This window comes from Anastrepha ludens, chromosome 4 (genome assembly GCF_028408465.1).
Source record: "Anastrepha ludens isolate Willacy chromosome 4, idAnaLude1.1, whole genome shotgun sequence".
In the NCBI taxonomy this organism is placed as follows: Eukaryota; Metazoa; Arthropoda; class Insecta; order Diptera; family Tephritidae; genus Anastrepha; species Anastrepha ludens.
Genome location: NC_071500.1, coordinates 6,047,199 through 6,071,190, shown reverse-complemented (window position 1 = coordinate 6,071,190; position 23,992 = coordinate 6,047,199). Strand labels below are relative to the sequence as shown.

The 23,992-nt window shown below is 39.6% G+C and overlaps 1 long non-coding RNA gene across 1 annotated transcript; it reads right to left on the bottom strand.

The window, feature by feature from the left end:
* Positions 1-21,299: 21,299 nt before the first annotated feature.
* On the bottom strand, positions 21,300-22,168 carry LOC128859856 (uncharacterized). Its single transcript, XR_008454198.1, has 4 exons — positions 22,079-22,168; positions 21,931-22,019; positions 21,809-21,876; positions 21,300-21,748 (listed from the first exon to the last, which is right to left on the bottom strand). It is a non-coding gene; the product is annotated as an uncharacterized LOC128859856 (long non-coding RNA).
* Positions 22,169-23,992: the final 1,824 nt, after the last annotated feature.

Below are 23,992 nucleotides of genomic sequence, written 5' to 3'. Positions count from 1 at the left end.
TGTGTGGCAAGCAGGCAAACCGGCAAACAAGCGAGCAGGCGGACAGTTAGCGAGTTGTGGGTTGCTTGCGTATTGTGCATAGTACACACAAGCACACACACACACACTAAGGCATGAACATACGCGCATGATGAAAATGTGTGCTTTGTGGCATTTCTGTTGTTTGTCTGCATTAGCGAGGCTCTCACCTGTTGCACGGCTATGCTGTGTCGCCATGGTTTGTCCACCGCGCGCCAATCGCCAACCAACAACCGCCAACCGCCAGCCACATCTGTCTGATGGCTTGTCTGTCCGTTTGAATTTAAAGCGCACGTCATCATCATCATCAGCAGCAGCAGCAGCGGCAGCCAAAGTAGCTTATCCAATGCGCCCCAACCGTATGCACATTTTGTGTGCGGACTGATGGCTGCCATTTGTTGGCTGGTCGCTAGTAGCTGCTGCCCGCTGCCTGCTGCCTGCCACATGCAAGAACGGCATTAAGCAGTGCTGCAGGCTCTTCCCTTTTCAGCGCCGCTACGCCTGCCGACCATCGCATTAGAAGCGTATTTAACTTCTAATAGCTTGAATTTTAATCAGCCGTGGGTGCCGGGAAACAACTACACAGCTACAACAGCAACGCCGTCGCAAATGGCGATTGCATGCCACATACGAATGTGCCGTCTGCTGTGGCATGTGAAAATTGAATTTTCCATATGAGTAAACTGGGTTCGCATGTTGGACTCTAATATTTTGGCGCTTGTTGCGCTGGCGGTTCCTTGGTTGTCTATTCAGCTGTCTGTTGCACATTTGAATGGCGACGCCACAAATGCAAAACCCAAATACACTCGCGCCGAAAGGAAAACATCAACCAAATAATAAAATTTCATTTCGATTTTCTTATTGCTTATGCCTATGCATTTGCCACAAATTAGTTGCAAGCCACAAAAATCGCTTAGCTATTTTTACTATTTTTCCATTACTTTACTGTTAATGTGGCAGCAACGCATTTATATTCGCTATTATTTCTTTAAGCGTCGTTCGTGGCGTTGTTGCTGTTGTTGTTGTTGGCGTTCTTGCCGTTTTATGACACTACCATCAACAATTGTAATATCCCTGCTGTTGCTCCCCAACCGTTGCTGCATTAGCTGCTGTTATTATTATTGTTGTTGTTGTTGTCATTGCAGTGCTGCTCACTGATCTTGGGCTGGCATTTGGGCACGCTCGAGCTGCCATACGAAGTCATTTCTCTGCTTAACGCGTAAAAGCCATAACGAAAGTTTAAATGATTTCCTTCCAAATGCGCCGTTGCAACTGCTGCCATGTGTTGGTGTTGGTGTTGATGTTGGCGCTGTCACTGCAGCTAAATGCTGCCCGTGTGGAGGTCGCACTTCTGCTGACATTGCTGTCATCGATATTGATGCTGCTGCTACTATTCTTCTGCACACTACCTCTTGCCAACAACAACTCGGTCGAGAGACGAAAATGACGAAAAAAAATTTTCAATTAAATTTCATAGCAAATCGATTCTTATATGCTCATAAATAGCAACAACAAAAGCAACTATAGTAACAACAGCAGGAGCAGTGCTAGCAATTATACGACATTACAGCAATACCAAATGCCACAAACTTAATGACATACAGCAATAAAACAAAGAACAGTAGAAATAAAATCAGTACTCAGCGCAGCCTACTCCGTCAACGTCGGGCCAACCAGCCGGGCCTTGAGTTAGGCGGCCAGCACGAGAATGGTTACTCATGCGCATTCAGTCAGTCAGTCAGTGAGTTTGCCATTTTTTTAGGTAAGCTAGATCGCACCGCGGCTTGACGTTGTGCTGATAGGAGGTGTGGTTGGGGCGGAGCGGGGCGGCGTGATGTGGGGTGAAAAGTACTAAAAGGAAACAAATTGAAAATTCCTGACTTTTGGGAAACCTTGTGGAGACCCCACAATGTGACCTCTATTTTTGTTGTTGTTGTCAAAAATACACACACACAATAATGCAACGGCTGGCTGCCGTCCAGATGCCTAGCCACACTACCGCCGCCACCCCTAGCAACACAAGAGGCAACCAAAAGCTGATGCAATGCAATACGAACAAGAAGGTGTAAATAAATATGGGTAAGTTGGCAGGAAACACTTGAAGGTGTATTTACGAGCCTGTAAAAGGTGTGAAGGTGTTTTTAATTACTCTACTGCACGGTTTAACAACACAATGCGCACTGCACATGCACACACACACATACATGCCTCCATACGAGTAAACACCGGCGAAAAAGAGGCTGTTGGTGCAGAAGTGTCACTAGAGGGAATTCAAGAATTTCAGTTTAAATTAATTTTCGCACTCAGCTGCTGAAAGAATCTGTAGGCTTTAGGATACTTTAATAGTTGCTCAAGGCGAAAATATTTATACAGCATTTACATCAAAATTAATAGGACTATGAATAAGTTCGTGCGGTTTTTTTTCGAAATTTGAAACTTTATTGACGTAAAATGGTTACAAATTTAATATTCAAAATATTGTCCATCGCTTTCTACTACTTTTTCCCATCTTTCTGGCAATTCACGGATTCCCTTTGTGAAAAATTCGGTCGGTTTTGCCGCAATCCACGAATCGATCCATTTTTTGACTTCATCGTAATTACGGAAGTGCTGGTCAGCCAGGCCATGTTGCATCGATCGGAAGAGATAGTAATCGGATGGCGCAAGGTCTGGACTATACGGCGGGTGGGGTAGGACATCCCATTTGAGCGTTTCTAAGTATGTTTTGACCACTTGTGCAACATGTGGCCGAGCATTGTCATGTTGCAAAATAACTTTGTCGTGTCTATCGGCGTATTGCGGCCGTTTTTCTCGCAGTGCTCGGCTCAAACGCATCAATTGTCGTCGGTAGACATCCCCCGTAATCGTTTCATTCGGTTTCAGTAGCTCATAATACACAACACCCAGCTGGTCCCACCAGATACACAGCATAACCTTCAGGCCATGAATATTCTGCGCCGACGTCGATGTTGAAGCATGGCCAGGGTATCCATACGTTGCCCGACGTTTTGGATTGTCGTAATGGACCCACTTTTCATCGCCAGTCACAATTCGATGCAAAAAACCCTTTCTTTTGTGCCGTTGAAGCAGTTGTTCGCATGCCATAAAACGGCGTTCAACGTCTCTTGGCTTCAATTCATACGGCACCCAATGGCCTACCTTTCGGATCATTCCCATGGCTTTTAAACGTTTGGAAATGGTTGATTGATCAACTCCCAAAGTTTTTGCAACCTCTTCTTGCGTTTGAGCCGGATCTTGATCGAGCAATTCCTCCAATTCGGTATCCATGAACTTTGGCGGCGCACCCTCGCGTTCTTCGTCTTCCAAGCCAAAATCACCACTTTTAAAGCGTGCAAACCACTTCTGGCACGTTCGCTCAGATAGAGCATGCTCACCATAAACTTCCACCAAGATACGATGACTTTCGGCTGCTTTTTTCTTCATATTAAAATAATGAAGAAGAATTCCCCGCAAAAACACATTATTTGGCACGAAATTCGACATTTTCAAGTGTGGTAAAAATATTGTTGTTTACGCTTCAAATAAAAAACTTATACTGACGTTTGTGCCTTACGACAGTAGCTCTCCAATGAATGTTTGGAAATGTGGATCGATGGAATAATAATCAAGTTACGCCATCTGTTGTAAAACCGCACGAACTTATAAATAGACCTATTATTTAAATGAAATTCATGCATCTAGTCGCATCACTTATCATTTACAGCTTTGTGCAGAAATAATTTAGTTTTTTTCCCCCAAAACTTTTTCCCATATTCACACACTTTTGCAAATCCCATTCTGCATTGCATTCAGAAACAAGTCACACAAGCAGCTGTAGTTCGCCTTGGAAATAGTAAATTTGTGGCTTCCCACCATCCTGCCGCCAACACCAACGACTCCAACGCCACGGCGAACGTACGCCGAAGGTAAATTTGAGTCAAATGTGCATGAAATGAGGATTTAAGTGCTCCCATTAAACAAACGCTAAGCTGCAAATGCTGAACAGTCAACTCAACTCTACTGCACTCCACTTCACTCCACTTTACTCTACTCTACTCTACTCAATTGACTGCCCAACAGAACGACAGCACGTCGAAGGCTGTGAATATTTAGCTGGCTGGTTGTTGTTGTAGCATACATACTTACATACGGGGAATGCTGCTGGAGTGACAGTCCTTGGCCGGATATAAATTCGGTCGCTCGGTTTGCTGCCAATATTACATATGTACATATGTATGTATGTATGTACCACAGCGGCTCAGAAACTGTCCCATCAGCGCTGGCAGCAACACTTCATTTGAATATCATTAAGTTGTGGCATTCTTCGCTTGATGCTTGCTGCCCGTTCGAATTAAGGTATACAACCCCGGAACGATTCAGAACGTCGGGCTCCCGGAACAATTTGTGGTATCGAAAACTTTCGGCAGATTTTGATACATAGTAACCACCTATTTTTAATAAATTTTTTTAACTATAAAGTTTAGCTATGTAGAAGAAAAAAATTTTTAAAAAATTCCATTTGAAATTTCAGAAAATGAAAATTCTTACAAAGGTGAATTAGTGCAGTTAACACTGTGCTCTAACACATTTTCCACTAGTGATTTACTGGCATATTGTTTGTACAACTGAGTGAACGCAATCAATCTCAGTGCACTTTGTAAATTTCGCGATCCGTTTCACTATTAACGTTTCATTATATATTGATAAATATTCGTATATATATAAATATAATTAGCGCTTACTCCCTATTTTGGTTCTTGAAATAACTCCTCCTCATATTTGTGATGAGCGTTTTGATGTTAGCCATAAATGAAGAGACCTTCGATTTTATGCCGCCTCCGAAAGACAGATGTTTTTTGATGAGGTGATTCTTCATGGCAGAAGAAAACTTTTTCCATCAATTGGTCTTTCAAGTCCGAGGTTTTGAACCTATGCACTTCCGAATAGTGCGCGTTTCATTCACACTTTGGAAAATAAAATTTAAAGAAAAATAAATTTCCATTTTGCAACCTGCAAATTAAAATAAAGGTTTCCAGGCGGTAAATAAATCAAGACAAGCAAAAGTTTTATTGCTTTCATCTCTTTTGCAGTTAATACTATCCTTAGACATACAGCTATAAAAATTTCATGATATTCGATTCAGTAGTTCGTGAGTTATTGTACTAAGAGTGACGCTGCTGATATTATTTTCAAAAGAGATGAAAGATGGAAAAGAATTTCGTGTTTTAATTTTGTACTGCTTCTTGATGGGAAAAAGACTGTTCAACCGAATCAATGGCTCTAAAAGTGTTATGGGGACTCCGCTTCATCAGTAACAACAATAGAATGATGGTTTACTGACTTCCAACCTGGTCGTAGAGACACCGATGATGCACAATGCAGTGGACGTCCAGATGAGGACTCCAGAGGTAACACCAGAAAACATCAAAAACATCACTAAACCATTTTGCGTGATCGAAAGGCGAATTTGCATGAGTTAGCTGACATCGTAAAGATATCAAAAGAACGTGTAGGTTTTATATTTCATGAGCATTTCACTATGAAAAAGCTTTATTCAATGTGGGTGCCGCGTTTGCTCACTGTTGACCCAACGCGCATTGTCACAAGTCAATCAGAACAATGGCAAAACTGCATGAATTGAACTTCAAGTTGCTTCCACATCCACCGTATTCGCAAAAAGTGGCATTAAAAATGTTAGAGCAACGCCGAAATGATTGCGTTGTTACTGATGGAAATCACCTTCAGGAATAAAGCTAGTTTTGAACAAAAAAACGTGGTTTCTTTGTTAGGCCCGGAACTTTTCCATCCATGTGCTATTTCGCCTTGCAATATTTCTTCTATTTTTATTTTCCAAAGAATCGCTTTCACTTTGTCTTAAGGCTGTTACAAACGTCGCCATATCTTCATGTGATAGAGCTTCATTAGGAATTACATAACAACTCAATTAATTCTTGGTTCATTGAAAAGAAGTTAGTGCAATTAAAAAAAGATCTAATTTGTATAAGCTCATACTTCTATTCCACTAATAACAAATTTACTTTCTAAAATAGCTTAGATACCTGTCCCGAACTCCCAAAACTCTAGAGACCATTGTTCACGGCCTTTCACTGCCGCACATCCACGAGAGTCACGGTATTCGAGATATTATCTCCCGGTATTAGATGCCCTAGTCCGTGCACAATACATAATTAATTTCACTTCTTTTTGTTTGCCACACACTTAGCGCCGCATTGGAGTCTACCTTCTCTTGGTCTTTATTTTCGGCTATTGCACCTGATAATGTGCATTTTGTGCCTCCATACGCTGGCGCCAACAAATGTTTACCATCTTTTCTATTGTCTATTTTGATCTGTTGCACGCACGACTAGCGCAGCTCGCCGCTGACGCTTTCAGTGACAATTGATGATGACCATTAACGAAGACATGCATCGATTGGAAGAGCCAAATATACAAAAGTACAAATGTTGGATGTTGAAGAAAGGTGGTTGGGAATGTGTGTTTGGGAAATGTCTGCTTGGTGGTCCGCCAGCTACTTTGAAAAATGTGCGTAAAATTTGACGCTCATAAAAATGCTTACTAATGACTGCTGCCGTTGTCACTCATTAGCATTTACATAAGAATAATGTGGATAGTTGCGCATATGAGTTGAGGCTTTCTTCACCATGCTTTTTTGTTTCCAATTGGCGCCACTTTCCCACATTCTACACCTTACCGTTACGCACTCAGCTTTCTCGGCTCACTGCATTCAACTAGCCGCCCGCTCCACCTGCTCTACTCACTATATTTTATCAATGCAAGCAATTGCGCGCCGACCCCACTTTGCATTGATTCTCACTGTAACGCCTCAAACAAATAATCCACTTTTCAACACCTCATTTGTTGCAAGCAATTTGTGCGCGCCTCGTTGCATGCAAAAAACAAACTTACACTAGATAAATATGCAATACAAAACGGAAAATTAATTGAAACCGCTTTCACACACACTCACCCGTTTACGCGATTGCTGCCTAGCGCCAGCATACATTTTTCAAATTCATATGCATCTGTTTGGCTGCCGCTGAGAGTGCGCATGCGCGCGCGCGTACAAGTGATAATTAATAAGCTCGAGCACGCACACACACTCACACATGCAGACACATTTGCACGTCATGCGCGTTTTCAATTTAGTAGCAGCGCAAATTTTTTAATTGCAATGCGGCAACGCATCTCGCCACCACTTAATTAATATAACAAATTTGTGTTGCATGTCTGTGGCGCATTTGATGCCATGCGCAGCGGCACTGCTTGCGATGCTGTTGTTTCTTCTTTTTGGCGCTCACTTGTATTTGCTTTTATGCGGCACGCTGTTTCGCGCGCCCAGCCGCGTTTTGTTTTCACAGCAATAAAACTTAACAAAGCAGGCAACTAGCAACTTTAGCTGCGAACAGAAATGTTAATGTAAATTATTGCTATTCAATTTTTATCCAACGCTTTTGTCTTGGTGCTATTTTCTTTTATTGTTCTTCAAACATTTATTGCGTCTGCGCAAATGATTTTGCTCATTAACACCTCAGAAACACCTTTGAAATAAAATTTGAAATTCAACACCGCGCTTTGACGCGCGATCAACAACGCTGATAGCGATCAGCAAAGCCAGTCGGCCGGCGCGCGCTCGCCACTACAGAAGCCAGCTGTAGCGATGTTTATCATCGCTGTGCGCCATTAGCGATGCAATTTGTGGATGTGGTCGATGGCAGCGACGCTGTGCGGTGGCAGCAATGAAGCGCATAAAAACGCAAAACAGGATATTGCATTAAAATACCAAGTCGAGGAAGTGGTTGGGAGAGTTGAAAGGGGTGGCGGTGGCGGGCGTGTCTATCCGCTTGATGGGCGAAGAGAAAAAACTCGTTTAATTATTGGCTAAAACCGCATTTCATTAAGCCGCAAATATGCGTGCGTCTGTTTGCAACGCACTCAACGCTCGCACAATGTCCGTTGCGTAGCGCCCACAACTGGCTAACAAACTAACAACAATAGCACAAGTGTGTAGGCAACATTTTCCGCCACAATCATCAGCATTAAAAAGCAGCTGGACAGCGAAACAATAAACTGCGCGTCATCAACATGAGCAACATCAACAGGCAAACGATGCAACATCAAATATGCAACAGATATACAAAAGAGAAAAACTGAAGAAATGTTATTGCACCGCTTCAACTACTTATACGCTGCAGCCAAATGTTGCACATGTCTGCCCAGGTTTGCGCTAGACAGACAGCACCAAGCACAAGAACGCCGATGTTTGTGTGTCTGTGACCTGTGTCCGTAAGTGAGCTAGCAACATGTCCGCCAGCAGCAAGCACTTTTTCATCAAGACATTTAGACAAGTGGACACTGACGCGCGCTACCACATTTGCTTGGCTGACCGGTTGGCAAATAGCCTGCCTTCCTGTCTGCCTGCCCGCCTGCCTGCCTGCCTTTCAGTGGCCAACGACTAGCCAGCTTGTGGACAGCTAATGTTGTCCAGTATGGTCGTAGTCGTTGAAAAACGCTTTGGGGCGTAAACACACCCACCCACCCACTGCTCGCAAGCTAGCTTAATCGCTGGCAGATTTCATGAATGTTGCAAATAAGCCATAAATTGGAATGGAGCGACAGCGATGGAAGGCCATTGGTATGAAGGCAAGAATGTTACACTGTAAATAAATATGGGAGAATCGGAATATTTCAGCACACATTTTAAGGCCTATTTTAATGCAATTTGTGACACCTTTTCACAGCAGGAGAAGAAAGCTATTTCAGTTGAAGGAACAGTTCAGTTAAATTGGCTGAATAAAGCCGCTCGGGGGCCTAAATAAATATTGAACTCATCCATAATAAATTTACTTCAAATTAAGCAGCAGATATTTGTGGCAGTCGAGTTTGCGCAGACAATGGCGAATCTGCGAGGGTCTTCGGATCTGAAAAATCTTGTGTTATTCGAAATTATAGCATCTTTTATGTATGTGAGCGGCAATCTACGCTGCTATTAATCGAAACAGCTTAACAAAACCCAGTAACTGACACGTTGACTCATACACAGTTTCTGGAAAAAAATGAAGAAATATTCTGATCAACTATGCAGAATAAGCGTCACAGTATAAGTTCGATTTTCTTATACTTTTGTTGTTATTTGCTAGTAGCATCGACTGAGAAACTGGTCTAGAACCAGTACAAAAAGCATCTATATATATCTGTTGTGTTTTGATTGTCAAGTATAATTTCATTAGCGACCCGTAGCCAAACACCTGGGTAAACATATTTTATCAGAGGAGGAAATAAAACTAAATATAAAAGGGCAAATACTAAAATTTATTGAGGAAGTTGGGTTCAGAGAAAATACTCGAAATCCACGAAGGGGGCACATCTTTTAGCTCGCAGTGCCACACTTCTCATAATATTAGTACTGATCTCTCGACTTACTCAAATCCAACCCAAAACCCGCTAGGCGTGTGAAGTGCCTTATTGATAAGCTTTCTTCTTAAAACTCAGATATCCTTTTTTCTTCTATGCACTGTTTTCGGCAATACGCTTGAACTTTTCTATGAATCTACACTTCCTAGTCAAGCAGCACGTGGAGAGCTCCACTAAAGTTTGCTTTGAAAAATTGCCTGGATTCTAATGTCTATGGTGCGCTAAGACTGAACATTTGCAGAGTTAGCGAAGAGACCCTTATTGTATTTTAGCAAGACCCCACCAAGAGACCGCCATAGTAGATTGGGTTTGTGCATGACTACTACTCGACAGAGCTCGGGCTCGAAACACCCCGTGGACATGAGACACCAAATATTTGAAGAGGTTTTTTTCTAACAGCGATCGCCCTACACCGGGACAGATTGCCGAGTGTATTTCTGCCATAAAACAGAAGCTCTTTATAAAATCCAAAAAATCATCTCGCGCTCGGATAAATATAGGTCTCTCGGCTTTTGGTTACTTCGACGGTGGACACTAAAGTACCATTGCCTCAGATTCAATCTGCAATGCTCCGTTTTTGGTTAATTCGTCTCTCCACTCAACATCTTCTTATGGCTTGGAATCCGAATGAGTGAAAAAAATATTAATTCTGCCAATGAGTTCCAAATCAGCCTGTCTACGCACATTATTCTGGAATTTGTCTGTGACTAAGCCAACCTGTCTTTGGTGATAAGGAAGTTTTTCGCTATCTATGAAGATGAATACTTCTTTTACTTTGTCGCAGTTACCTCCCGATACTCCAAAAGCTCGCTAAACCATTACTTTTACTTGAAAGATGGTAGCAAAGTTAGTTGGTTCGAATGAAAGAGAAAACGAGAGACTTAGTACCACAAGAATTCTACTCATTTGCTCGACCTTTTCTTTAATCTCTCCCTTGAAGTAATTTGACTGCAATCTGAGGAGGAATAATATAACCTGATTCCTTCGCGAAATCTAAAAAATTGTCTAAAATCCAACCATGACCATATTGCCTCGAGTTCCAGCAGTCCGATTGTCTAAGCAAACCTTTGTTTCAGGATCACGTTTTGTGCATCTTCAAGTCGGTTAAGAAAAGCAGAGCACATGAATAAGTAACTTATCTCACATTCAACGCATAAAGATCAAAACAACTTTTACTCTCGGTGTAATCACCAAATTAGCCATGCAATCAGTCAATGGCAACGAGAGCCTCCAAACAAAATTTCCAGTAAAATCTATGTTGATTCTACTAAGTATTTGTGACTTCCTTCCTTCCTAGCTGGCCGGGCCGACGTGGACAGCGAAGTGTACAGCCGTAGGCACACAACCCTACTTGGCTTCTAAAAAGCGAATGAGGCTGAGACAGCAGCACGCACAAGTAGAACAAGTAAGACTGGCCAAGCACCAAAGTACCAAAACAGCAAAGCATAAAACAGCAACGAAGTGCCAGAGAGCATTGGCTTTTCAACCACTGGACAGTAGCTGCGAACCACTTGCCACAATAATTATAACTCACAACCAACGAGCACACAGCCGCAGACCGAAATGTGAACTGCAAAGGGTGTAAGGCATGGAGGGAGACCTGATCATTAATAATTATCGGCAATTGCTTGTGCGGAAAAGCGAGCGCCTTGAATGTGTGCAGTGTGGCAGGTGCAGCTGCTGCAACCCACAACCAGCAGAAGCAGCAGTGGCAGCAAAGTCATCGCTTTGGCTACTTTATACTCATTGTTAAAATTATAGTGCGATTTAATTTTTTCTTCTTTTTCCTTTTTGCATCTTATTCCAATCATATTTCTTCACATTTTAGCACAAGAACGCTTCGGCGCACAAAAACAAAAGACTGCAATAACGAACTTGCCGCGCGCGCACCTACATAAGTGTGGTATGTATGTATGCGTTGTAGGGTGGATATGTATGCAGATGTTGTCGTTGATTATCGCCAATGCAAACAAACTACAACCTCACACACTTTCCTGTTGTTGCTGTTGTTTCTCTTATAATAGCGCTGCTTAGCACTAATTAGCAAAAAGGATAAGGCTCGAACATGCGAAAAAGAACCGGTTGTTCACGGCTGAACGGATGCGCCGCGCCACAGCATACTCTTCTAAAACTACTCAGCTGGTAATGATGATGCAACCGAAACTCTCCACTACAACAATGTGCGGTAATTAAAGCTACGTAGGGCGCTCTGGCCTACAGTTCCTAGGTTGTCCTCACTGCAGTCGCTAGAGTTTTGGGCTACTGTTAATAGATACAACCATTTGAGCCAAGAAAGACGCTGAAGTAACGCATTTGAGCTACGCGGCGTGTGCTAACAATTTCCTTCCGCACTTTGTTGGTTTTTAATGCATCAAGGCAAACATCGAATGTCGTCGCCAGTCATCAGTAACAACACGCCTGCTTTTACCGGTATGCAAACATACATAAATATTTATTACTGCAACTGGTTAAGTTTAATTAGTGCTAAAGTGTTAATTTCGGTAGTGCCACAAAGGGCAGCATTGTGAGCGGTAGCAACCAAAAGCATCCCAGGCCAGCTGTTGGCGTAGAAAAACTACTAAACGGCTTCCAAGCAAAAATGGGCAAAAGCATACTTTTGGCATCCAGCTACCGTAGAACAGCTGCATTGGTAGTAAAATTAATTAAATTAAGTTAAGTATTATAGTTAACCAGAGTTGCAACAGCTGAGCACAAGCGAAAAACACAAAACTTTATGCCGACAACAGTGGGCGATTGAGTAGTTTATATTTTATTAAGAGTATCTGGGCGCTAGCTTGGCGCTTCTTTCAAATATTAAAACAAAGTAATTGGCAGCTAAAGTTGGCTACTGCTTTACAAAGCCGTAGATATTAAATTTTTTCCATGAACATGCGGCCATAATTAACTTGTCTGCGGCAGTTTTATGAATGTAGGCGCATATCCACGGAGCTTTTAAATTTTCAACGAATACTGGAGATATACAACCTGCTAAAAAATATAGAAACTCAACAATTTGACAAGTTTTGACTATTTGCTTATTTATTTATTTTTAATTTAAATAATTTTTTTTTATAAAAGTATATATATAATATATATATATATCTCAATGTCTAACAAATAACCCTCTTGAACCATCTAAACCTAAAAAAACTCATTATATCCACATTAATCCCAGTTTCAAGCTTTATACAAGATTAATAAAAATTCTAAGAATTTTCATCGAAATTCGAAAATTTATAAGAATTGCAAAAGAAAATAAAAAACAATTTTTTTGTTGTTTCTTTTATAAGGGGAAAATGCGCCTTCTAAGGAAAAAAATTATTAAAAATCAACGGAATCTTCTAGCAACTTCAAATTGCACTTATTTATGGCGGCCACTATGGTCGATTGGGTTAGTGCGGTTCTACCATTCGGAGTAGGTTCGAGTCTCCGTGCATGAAACACCAAAAATGAAGAAAAAGTTGTTCGAATAGCTGTTACCCCTCGGCAGGCAATGGCAAATCTCCGAGTGTATTTCTGCTATGAAAAAGCTCCTCATAAAAATATCTGCTGTTTAGAGTCGGCTTAAAGCTACAGGTTTTTGGAACAACATCAAGACGCATGCCGCAAATCGAAGGCGGAGCTCGGCCAAATACCTCACAGAAGCGTACGCGCCAATTATTTATTTATTTTATACCAAAATTATTAAGCTAAAAGACTGCGTGCAACATTTTTTTCTAAATCTTTACCAAGAAAAAGTTTGAAATTTTCTTTAGGATTTGTCTAATTTTGGTATAAAGTTGCAATTTGGGTTATACTTTTACAAAGAAATTAATGAAGATTAAAAAAGAATTGTCTGGACTGACCAAGACTTCGAGATAGTAAATTATTTTTTGCAGGTTGTATATGTACAAGGGGGCACAAAACTAATCACCCTATAGGAAGATTTATAATTTTTACAAATGACGTGATACGTCAATCACATTTGTCACTTATTATGTATACAGGTGTAGTATAAAAATAGACAACCGATGGGGAGGGTGCTAAGGTCAAAATAAAGATTTTCATGACTCAAAATATTTTTTTTTTAGTAGAAAAGTTATTCAAACAAAAATTGGATGAATAATTCTTTGAATATGCAACAAATCGTAGCAGAAATTCCAGGGCTCAAGATTGACCATGTGGACAAAATCTTAGTGGTACCGCAAATACTATTTTCTTTTTCTATAGAAACAATTTTGACTTTCCAATTAAATATCAGGCCTTCACTGGGTAATTACATATAAACATATAATTGGCACTTATACCCTTTAGTAGCGGCCTGACCGAGCTCCTTCTTTAATTTGTCTACAGTTCTATGGCGCATCCGAACTGCAGTTTGTTATTTATGAGAAGCGTTTTCGTCACGCACTAACCCATTCGATTATGATAGTAGCCCGGTGTGACGGGTTCAAAAAATCGAATTTATTTTTTTTTACATTTTTCGGAAGAAAAACATCTTAAAAATATACTATACAAATTTCAGACAGAAAATTTTAATTATTTTTAAAGTTATAGCTAAAATAAGAGAGCGCGCCGTGGTGTGTATGAAAGCGTGTGACACGCCAGCAGCAGCTGTTGTCGAAACTTTAAGCGCGCTTTTCTCAAAACCATGTTTTCCAAATCTCGGGGAATCACTGACTCAAAACTATTCAACCGATTTGGCTAAAAATTTAACCCGTTATTCTAGACAAACATATCTAGTTCCCGGAGCTTTAAAACATTTAATTTTTTAATAATAAACTATTTAATTTAAACAATGTATGAAGAAAAAAAATTAGACCTTGAGAAATGAAGTCCGCCATTTTGTTGTTGTTTTATTTATTTTTATGTATTGTATATTATTAGGTTCCGGACCTAAAATAAGGTCTACAGAATAATAATATCTTTGAATTTTTTATTTCAGATGACTTTGGAAGGCTGTGTGTTTCCCCGAACCAACTCATCTTTTCTTTAAGGACTCCGCTTTGACGTCAAAAATTTTAAACAAATTAATATAAAATTAACTTTAAAATTTTTTTTTTATATACTTCAAAACACTAATAAAAACATGTAAAAACTTTAAAACGAACGCATTTTATTTTCCTTTTAAAAAAGATTCATGAAAAAACGTCGAAATTTCGGTCGTTCCACCGGACTACCTTATAGCGCCCGCCACTTGAAAATAGGTCTACAGTATTATTATTATTGTTGTTATTAGACTTATTATTATTTTTGCATTTATTGAGTATATGACAATTTAAATTATGCAGACTGGATTCACAATATTTGACTCAACTAAAAATGTATGGCTGAGTGAACATAGATTCAGACATAGAGCCAAAATAAGATTTCAGGAGAGCAAAATCTATTCTATTGAATTCAATCAGCGTTTTTGCAATATATTCAAAATAATGATAATTAGCTTGACGTGAAATTAATACCAGAAGCATTTTCTTTGTTGCATAAAATATAAACTTCTTCTCGATTCAAGTCACCTCCTCCCTAAAACCATACAACGGACACTATAAAATGGCGAAAGATCAAAGAAGTTAGGCGGCTTCAGAACAAAACGAATACAAATTCGTTGGACGCCTTTAATTCAAAAGGAATAAATCGGAATACCAGTAATATAATAGTTCATGTGATTCCCAAAGGACCCGCGTTAAACATCACGCCAAGATCCAGAAATTCCTGAACGGTAGGCACAGAGAAACCAAATAAGTTGACCTAATGAGGTTTAAATTTGTAGAGATAGGTATGTGACAACACTTCTTCGTTCTTAAACTTCTAGTATCCATATTGATGTTGTACCACAAACAAAGATGCCTGCAATTCTAGGCCAGCCGATTGTATATATGAGGAACTACTTGAAGGTAGAAATATATGCGAAGTTTCGTCATTGCCTGCCGGAGGCAACTACTGTTGATATGAAGAAATATTTTTGGAAGTTTAATGTTCGCAAAGGTAGCCGAACACAGGTCCCAATAGCAGTAAACTACCGATAAGCGGGCGGCAATGATACACCTTTGCTAGACTGTTTAAATATTGACATTCTTTCTAACAATTCAAATTTTTTCGCATTTTCATATTCAATGACATTTGGTGGCATGTAAAAATTACGGTTATTTAATATAATTTGATGCAGTAATAAAATAACAACCGCTTTAAAGTATTTAAAACCTCAAAACCTTTAATCGCTTGGCACAGAACAGCTCCTCGAGTCTACTAACCAATACACAAATACTTACATAAATAAATACACATCCATTCCTACCGCCCTTCCCAAACACCTACACACGCACATAAACATAGGCGCACTCTGCTCATAATAATGTAAATGCGTCGCGCCAACTGTCACGCAACACCCTCACATTCATTGCTGCTGCTCCTGGCGCACACGCATTCGTATTTAATGCATTGCTGCCACACTTCCTGCCACCAATTGCTTCGAACTAAAAAAGCAAGCAAAGTGAAACAGCAACTCAATTCAGTTACGCTTGCAACTTTTGCAAACTACAAACTGCAGCTCGCGCGCTTCTTGCCCCCCTGAGCGCCGCGTACCTGCCGCAGCTAGTTAAGAGCGCTTATATAAGCCGCCAACGACACCCGTAATATCCGATTTTTCTTTTACTGAATTGGCATAAAGTTTTCTGCCGCAAAACACCCCCGCCTCCTCTCTTAGTCTTTCGTATATTTCTCGTGTGCATTGCTCGTATGTGTTGCAGGTATATGTAAGTGCATGTGAGTATGTTGCAACATGCCGTGCGCAATATATTCCTTAAATCGTGTTTAATGGCATGAAAACATTTCGCCGCAAGACGTTTGCAAAGCAAAAAACAAAAAGTGCTACAACAACCAGCACCAAACATGCGAGTTTGTTTGTATGGCCAGCTCTGCGTGTTTGAAGACTTTTTGCACGCACTGCAGTCAAATTGAAAAAGAACAGCCAACACCGGAGTCACAGCAAAGTTGGCAGGTGGTGGGTGTGACTGCATGGAAAACTTTTGCCAAGGCTTAAGCAACTCCAACAACAAAGCACAGCAAAGCAAAGAAAAATGGCAAAAAACACTAAAGGAAAACTGTGACGTCAAATTGTGTAGACACACTAAGCGCTGGTGTTTGTGTGACTAAGCGGGTGTAGCGGATTTTTTATGGTGTTCTAGAGTGATGAGAAATGGGTATTCAATGGGTCGGTGTGTGTTACGGTAAATGGAGGCGCTAGGTAAAAATTGAGAGCATATGCGTGTAAAATTTTGTCGAACTTTAGAGCAAAGAACCAGACTTCAATTCTACGAAAGTTTCTGATGTGTTGATATTTTTTGCTCTGGCATCAGTTTAGAAGGAGAAGAATAGTAGTGTCACCATTGCGACCTTTAAAATATCTATCACAACCTCAAATATGTAGAAAACAGAATTGTTTTTACTTTTAAAGGGAATATCTTGAACACCTTGTGCTCAGTGCCACTTCTGAGTTCAGATTCTCAGAATCAGCAAGTCAAAAACCTCCATAAAGTACGTTTAGGTCTTCACTGCGCACTTAAACTAAGTTTTCTAATTCCACATTTTCTTGTTGGGTGTAATTCTATGGCATCGTAGGAACACTTTTCCTTCAAAATCTAAATCGGCAAACGGGCGCTTTGCGAGAAAAGTCGACTTTAGTAACGGTGACGTATTCCAAATGGACGAAATTCTTTCAACCGTCCAGTAGATAAATAATGAAATATTTTTATTGATTTATTTTTTATTATATAGCAGCAAAAACAACAAAGTTTAAATAATTTATTTAAAAAAGTGCAATAGCGTTTAAAAATTGTTGCGGCTTGTGTACTCAGGCATGACTCTATCAGGAAATGTCCTGCAATTTTCCTGACTGAAGGCTGTGAGGAGCACCCAGTGGCCTTAATCGTCTGGCTGCCTATCCCGGACATGTACAGAGAAAGTGCTCGACAGTCACCTTCTCTGAAAGGTCCCCACAGCTTCTGCAATGGGGGTTAAATGGTAACCCTAGCTTTCTCGCGTGTGTGCCGATCGTCCAGTGACCGGTAAACACAGCTACGAGCTTGGAAATTAAATATCGCGGAGTCCAAAGGAAGGTGATACTGCCAAATATGTAGGCATTCATTTGGATAAAGGGCTTACGTGGAAAACGCATGTCTTTGCCAAAAGGAAAGTCCTAGGATTAATATTTCGAAACGTTTATTGGTTGCTATACCGTAAATTCACAATGGAAAACGAGCCTGTCCTTCTCTTCAATGCACCAGCTCACGCCTCAGCAGTGCAAATAGGGTTCCAACTCGTTTCACTTCTCCTTATTCTCCAGTCTTTGCTCCCTTGGATACCTCTGACCGCTATTTGTTCCGAAATTTGAAGGTATGTCTGTCGGAAAAAAGATTTTATGCAAACGAGGAGATGGTTACACACACGAATGACTATTTTCAGCCATGGGCATATCATATTATGCAGAAGGGATCAACAAACTAGAGTAGCGTTGGACGAAGTGTATGAGCCTAAAAGAAGACTATGCCGACAAATAATATAGGCTTACTCCAAACAATTAAGCAGGTTTTGCTTTTGCAGGCACTTTTCAAACGATCCTCGTATATAACTAGGGAACGGTTGCTCTATTCTCACATGAAATATGCAACATTTTTGTAACGTTGCCGTAAAATGAGGTGACATTTGGATCTTTGGAGAAAAGAAAACACTATTACATAGTCCAAATATTTTCTATATCTCAACCATATTTTCTAAATTCGCTTCAAGTTAATTCCTTCAGACTTATTAGCGTAATCCTGTAGAGCTTTTCCTTTTTAACTGAGCACCTCGATTTCCTGCCAGGCCCTGCGCAAGTCCATGCCTCGTTCAGCATAATGACGCAATCGTGCGGCAAGCGCAGTGGCATATTTAGCCGCGCAGTGCGGGCGGCTGAAATGTGAATTGCCGCACATACTTCAACACATCACGCCATGCTAAATACACCCATGCACATTTATAAAATAAATGCCACTTGACGATGCAACCCCAGGAAAATGTTGATTTTCAGGATGACTTTGCAGGCGATTATCCGGCTGAACATTGATTGCGCCAAAGACGTGCAGAGTGTAAAATTATTTGTAGATATATTCGGCGATTGCAGTGAAGGCGGCGGCGAAGGAGGTGCAACAGTCGCAGACGCGAATTGAACTTACCAGCAATCGAGCTCCACGCATACACATGCGCATACACATATACATACATGTACGTATATGCAAGTAAGCAAACAACATTTAACAATTGTGCGGCTCCTCAGCAGCTTAGGCAGAGAGAAGGGAGAGAGCGCGTCATGGCATGCACTTACCTGCAATTAAAGAAAGAAAAAAAACGTAAATTAAGTAAATAAATGCATTTTGATATTTAAGGAATAAGGAAATCTAGAAAATTTACATAGGATTAATTGCAGTATTTGTATAAAATAAAAAAAATTATAATAGCTAACAGTTAGAAAATATTTCTCGTTTATTGGTGATTATTACCAGCTGAGGCATGTTATGCGGTGCATGTGTTTAATTATTTGTTAATTGCATAGCAGCAGCAGCAGCAGCAGTGAAGATGGAGATGGCGCGTTGTGACCGCGAAAAAATGCTGCTGACTTTCACCACCCACTAAGTGCGCCGCATGCAGCCTCGAGTATATGCCACAAGGTGCCACAGTGCAATGCAGCAAGTAATTGCGGACATATTTGGAGTTTTAATTTATTTTTTGGTCGCCGTGGCAATTATTGTCACGATCACTCCTGCCAATGACCACCAAAGGCTTGTGGTTGTAGTTAAGAATACAAAAAAAAAAATAAAAATTCATTTCTTACAATTGCAATTATTACTGTTGCAACACGAAAATAGTTAGCTAAAACAAGAGTTGGCGCATTTGGTGCACTAACGTGGCCGAAATAATTTAGCCAATGATTTATGTTTGTTCGCTTTTCGCGCTACAAGTAGCTTTGTTAGTTTTCATTTTCAGTTTCACAAAAATAGTTACTATTAAACACACACACACATCCATACACACATACGCTCTTGCATGGCAAGCAATAACTTTTAGTTTTATTTTTTGCTCACTTATTTCGAAACGCTTTTCTTTTCTTCGCTGTACGTTTCACCTTTGTTCGGGTCAAGGATTAAAACGTTGCGATAATTTAAATAATTTGCACCAATTTTGCCACCGCCATCGCCGCCTTCTTGCCAGTTTTTATTAACTGCCTGCTTTTGCCGCTGACGCTGACTAACAGATTTAATTGCTGACGATTTTGAAATAAGTATTTGCACTTTTTTGTTGTTGCAGCCTCATTTTCGAGGTCCGCCCGTAAGTGGTTGGCTTTTGTTTCTAGTTTCTTTATTGCCTCTAATCTCGTTAAGTCGACGGGTAATTACAATTGCAGCTAAGCACTGTTATTGTTGTTGTTTCAATAGTTGTTACTTCTTATTTGTTTATGGAATCTACTACTGCAGGCTGAAAATTCCACAGAAAATATTGTAATAATGAAGCAATTAAATCAAAAGCGCTCTATAGCCTTTGTAATCGGACGTGCGGGTGGTGGCAAGTGGTGAGTATGAGTGAGTGAATTTAGTTAGATGTACATTCAAGAATATTTATATGCATATAATTGGTATGTAGATTTAATATATAGTTTTGTTTTTGAATCACTTTCTTACTAAATAAAAGAAATGATATTTAGCGATGAAAATATTTATTTTGACATTTACGCGCTCCACTACTTGTCTGGTGTACGATGCCATTTGCCAAAATTTTTCGCCATATTGTATATAAGCACCATGATTCAATTATAGAAGGTTAGGTAAGTAGTGACAAGGGCGCTTTGACACTCCCTTATTTTAGGGCTGCATTTACGAAGGATGGGAAAACGGGAAAAATGTTTTCCCCTTCTTGCCTAAAGGTAGTAAAAAAGTACGTAAAGTAACTAATTAGTCCTGTACTAAGAGAAAAACAAGTATATTGGTTATTTAATCTACATTAAAACAAAACGACAGAAAAATTATAGTTTTTTCTTTAAACAAATGTAATATTTATTTAGAATATTTTCGATGTTTATCTAACACAAGAGTACGCAGAACTATGTGATGTTACTTATGTATTATATTTTTTTTCTGCCGTTCGGAGTCGGCTTGAAACTGTAGGTCCCTCCATTTGTGGAATAACATCAAGACGCACACCACAAATAGGAGGAAGAGCTCGGCCAAACACCCAAAAAGGGCGTACGCGCCAATTACATATATATATATACATATATACAATGTTTATATATATAATCTTGCAATAGATTTGAGTATATTTTGTGGAAGAGAACAAAAAATAGTCATAATAAAGGAATTTAATGTGTTTAATTTACTACAATAGTACAAGTCTTTTAATACACCAAAGGTCAAAATATACTAATCGACAGGAATGAGATGAAACAGAAAGTTTAATTTTTTTTTCTTATTTCGTGCATAACAATACATGTAGATACATGTAGTATGTTACCGTAAAGACATGGCGAAAGCAGAAGTTCAGTCGATCATTTCTAAATATAAGAAAAAAATTGAAATTAGAAGAGTTAAAATAGTTTGCAATAAAAATTACAAATTTACTAGTTTATAGTTTAAAATTTGTTTACCTTAATATACTTTGAGTCCCTAATATTAATAGGAAAATGTATTAATATAGACTAAAACTAATACATCGAAAAATTTTAGATATTGGTAATATAATCCACTTTTAGTAATTGTGATGGTTTGTAAATTTACGTATATCAATACCACGTGTCTCAGTAATGAATCGGAGAGGAAATATGAGGAATGTGGGTGCACTTGCTCTATAGGTGTTGGAACGCTGCACTTACTTCAGGCAGAAATCAAAAACCTGTAAACCAAAAACTTAAAAATAACTCACAAATATATCATTACAACTTATCTGTAATTGTAGACTTAAAGCGCGAGGACTTGCTCGTGTAGGTGTTGCGCATACATCTACGTACAGCATATTGTTCTAGATGGGGTAAGGTATCGACGTGGACAGCCAGTTCGGAAGTCAAATTGATTTCAGAGGTGGCAGTACTAGGCACATAATGACCGTCACATGTTAAACAGGTATTTGCACCATCATACACAACACGCTCCATGTCTCCTATGAAATTGTCCGTAGCACCACATGAGACAATGGTAGAAATACGCGCATATGTGCTTTCGTTTCTAAAAACCACAATAGTTGGGCCACCTAGCTCTTCAACACACACCTTCCGCAGCAATTGCTCGTCTGTGAAGTCCTACAAATAAAAACTTTTTATTTATTACAATTTATTAGCAAATATTCTAAAAGAACTTACTAACTGTAGCTTATGTATTGTATGTAAGGTGGTCTCTGTTATATTTGCAAAAACGCTGCTGTAAAAACCTATAAATGAAAAAGTTTAATAAGAATTTTTACAAATGTCTGATCTGGACTTACATGTATGAAAATTCACAAACCGGTAGTTTTCTGCAGCAGAAAGCTGACTCCAAATAATCGACTATCACCATATGTAAGACATAATCGACCTAAATAGTGAAAAACGACATTAATTTACAAAATAATTAGCTTTTATTATTATACTTACTTGAATGTTTACAAACAGATAAAAGATTTTCAACGAATAATAACAAAGCAAAGCGTCAAAGTGGAAACGGTGTTGCCGACCAAATAATTTGCACCAAAAGTTTAGTTTTTACTACAATTCAAAAATTTTTTTGTGGAATAGGTACTTTTTTTTGTAAAGAAGCAACACGTTTTCAAATAAGGGAGCCGATATGTCAAGAGGGAGCGAGAAAGCTGTTTACTTACCTAACCTTCTATAATTGAATCATGTATAAGCACGTATTAGAGATCCCAGTCCCGGTATCCCGTTTTTGACTATGGTAAAAGCCGGATTTACTTAATAAGTATCCCGGCTAATTTAGTGATGGTTTTCAATTTGGAAAAAAAGCTTATCGAAAACATAGTTTATTAAAAACATAGTTTCTTCTAAATGTATTGTATAAAGGCACTTTTCATTCATTTGAACCGATTTTCGTAATACACGTTCCCCAGCAGCCTTTGCACGGCGTTATTTAAATTGTGTGGCATCCAACGCGAACACAACTTTTTCAGCACAAACTTTCACAACACAACTTTTTCAGCTCAATCTCACGGTATGTGACATGACGATCTTGCTCAAACATTTCGCGCAAAGCAATGATATTTTTTGGCACAACCCGATTTTAGAGGACTTTCCTAGAATTCATCGGTGAGCGAGCGAGAAACCAACTAGGAGAAAATTCATTCCACCAGTTTTTTACGGTGCTGGTTCTATGGGGTCTGAGTGCACTGCAATTTCTTATGTGGTTTATTGAGCTAATCGACGACTAAACGACGAGTTCATTGATGCATTTCTGTCTCGCTAATCTACATCGAAAGTTGTGAAAAATAAGCGCACCAAAATATTCAGCGTTTAATTCCATTATTTTGCCGAGATGAATTTTTAAAGCCACTATAAACAACACAAATATGGCTCAAACATCCAAGTATTCTGAGTACGTTTATGGTAGAAAACGTCACACTTTCCGATGGAAATGTCACATGGCGGCTGACAACACTTGAAGTGATGAAGGCCTGAAGTACATAAAACCGGCACACATATTTTTTGACCGAGCGTCTCTCCCAGATTTAGCTGGTTTCCTAGAAAAGCAGAGAACCACAATTGTTTGCCGCTAACAAATAGCTTGATATTTTTATGGAAAATTGACTCCCGAAGGCTTCGCAGCTGCGTGTTGTTAAGAAAATTTCGCAGGCAGCGTAGTAAAGATGACTTGGGAACCAAGATGTTTGAATCCTAGTCTTGACAAAACAAGGACGCAAAGGAAAAGATGCTCCAACTATTCCCACTTGACTTTTTCCACACATCTACCACAACAGTAAGATTTTCAGTCATCCATCCCTTTCATCTGAAGGGCCGTCGTACGCACAACGGACAACCTCGCTGTGGCGCTTTTTGTCGGGTATTGCTCGTTGCTTGCATTGAAAAGCTCTCTCAACTATTTCTCATTCTACTACAGCTAGAGCAAGCTTAGCGATTTTACATTTACTGCTGCTGGTTCAGAATTTACTGAACCAACCCAAAATCTACATATGCAGGAATAGCATTCAAGTAGTCAAATGAATGCTCCCGAAGAAATTTTACTTGTAGAAACCACCTGTCCTGTTTCGATAATTCACCAGCCATATATGAGGTGTCATAACTAAATTATTAGGATTTGTCAATTCAACAAGCAAATTTAATTGCAAACAAAATGTTGTTAGTGAAGCTCACAACAGTCACCCTCAAGCACTATACAATAATGCCAATGACGCATAACACTTTGGTAATCCTGCGAAATTAACCCCTCCAGGGCCGCGTCTTCTTCCAGTAATATATTGGTGCCCTTCTACCTGTACCAACTCGGAAATACTTGATACATTTCTTACTTTTTGCGAACTGGAAAAAAAAAACAAAAAA